At 48.5% G+C, this 1,303-nt stretch overlaps 1 pseudogene; it reads left to right on the top strand.

The window, feature by feature from the left end:
* The first annotated feature begins 300 nt into the window (after nt 1-300).
* Nucleotides 301-1,303, top strand: part of LOC119328307 — a 3,556-nt pseudogene continuing 2,553 nt past the window's right edge.

Genomic DNA, 1,303 nt, shown 5'->3' with positions numbered 1-1,303 from the left:
AATGTGATTCACAAAAAAATAGTAATTGCAAACATGAAAGAGAAATGCCCCCAACACAATGACACACAAAACGTAGAACGTGCATGCACATCTCCCCCTTGGCTTAACATAACAGTTAGCCAACAGCACACAAAGAACTCATGGCCCCGTATCACCATCCGAAACCGATTGCTTCCAACGTATCCTCCATCGCCCTCTTGCCCTATATATTACCCCTACGAGTATGACTACGAGCAGCAGAGCAACCAGCTCCATCTCTTGGCCACAACAATAATACTGGCACTTCTAGGTAACACAACCATGGAGGAGCTGTATGTCCAATCGCTGGTGCTGGCGGCGGTGGCGGTTGCGCTGCTGCAGGTGCTGAGGGTGGCCCTGAACCCGGTGAGGGAGAGGGCGCCGCCAGGGCCGTGGAAGCTGCCGGTGATCGGCAGCATGCACCACCTCATGAACGTGCTGCCACACCGCGCGCTGCGGGATCTGGCCCGCGCGCATGGCCCGCTCATGATGCTGCAGCTTGGGCAGACTCCACTGCTGGTGGTCTCGTCTAGGGAGACGGCGCGGCTGGTGCTCAGGACCCACGACGCTAACTTCGCCACTGGGCCAAAGATCCTACCAGTCGTCGGACATCCTCTTCTCCCCCACCGGCGACTACTGGCGCAAACTCCGCCAGCTCTGCGCCGCCGAGATCCTAGGCCCCAAGCGCGTGCTCTCCTTCCGCTACATTAGGGAGGACGAGGTATGTATGTAGCTCTTATTACGCACGCCCATGCATGCTGATACAATTTTGTTTTAAAAATAAATATATTAATATCAAGCAGATACCAATTACACCCAACCTCTACATCAACAAGATGCTTAAAACATTCAGGATGCACACAGTCAAAGAAAATAAAAATAAGAAAAAGAGAAAAACGACCTTGCCATGGTGTTCAATCACCCGCAGTAGTAACACTAACAACCAATAAAGTCAACACCTAGACTAGAAAGAATGTTTTTAAAAAGCAACACCTCCGGCAAGGAAGCAATGTGCAAGCGTTGTCGCTGCCCGTACATGAACAGTAAATTTTTTTACAGACCCTAAATTTGTTTTTTTACCGAGTGCTGCTCAGTTATCCAAATGATCTGAATATTCAAGTGGACCTCACGTACTGAATTATCTACCATGGAAAAAAATTTGGAATGTTTTGAATTTTTCTAGTATTTGTTTTGATTTTTTTTCCAGCATGGGTGCAGATGAGTCTGAGCTCAGAGATGGATATTTGGGATTAAAAGAGGTTTTCTGTGCATGTGTAGGGGGTTT

This window comes from Triticum dicoccoides, chromosome 7A (genome assembly GCF_002162155.2).
Source record: "Triticum dicoccoides isolate Atlit2015 ecotype Zavitan chromosome 7A, WEW_v2.0, whole genome shotgun sequence".
Classification (NCBI taxonomy): domain Eukaryota; kingdom Viridiplantae; phylum Streptophyta; class Magnoliopsida; order Poales; family Poaceae; genus Triticum; species Triticum dicoccoides.
Note: the sequence above shows the minus strand (reverse complement) of the source record. Positions and strands in the feature narration are given on the sequence as shown.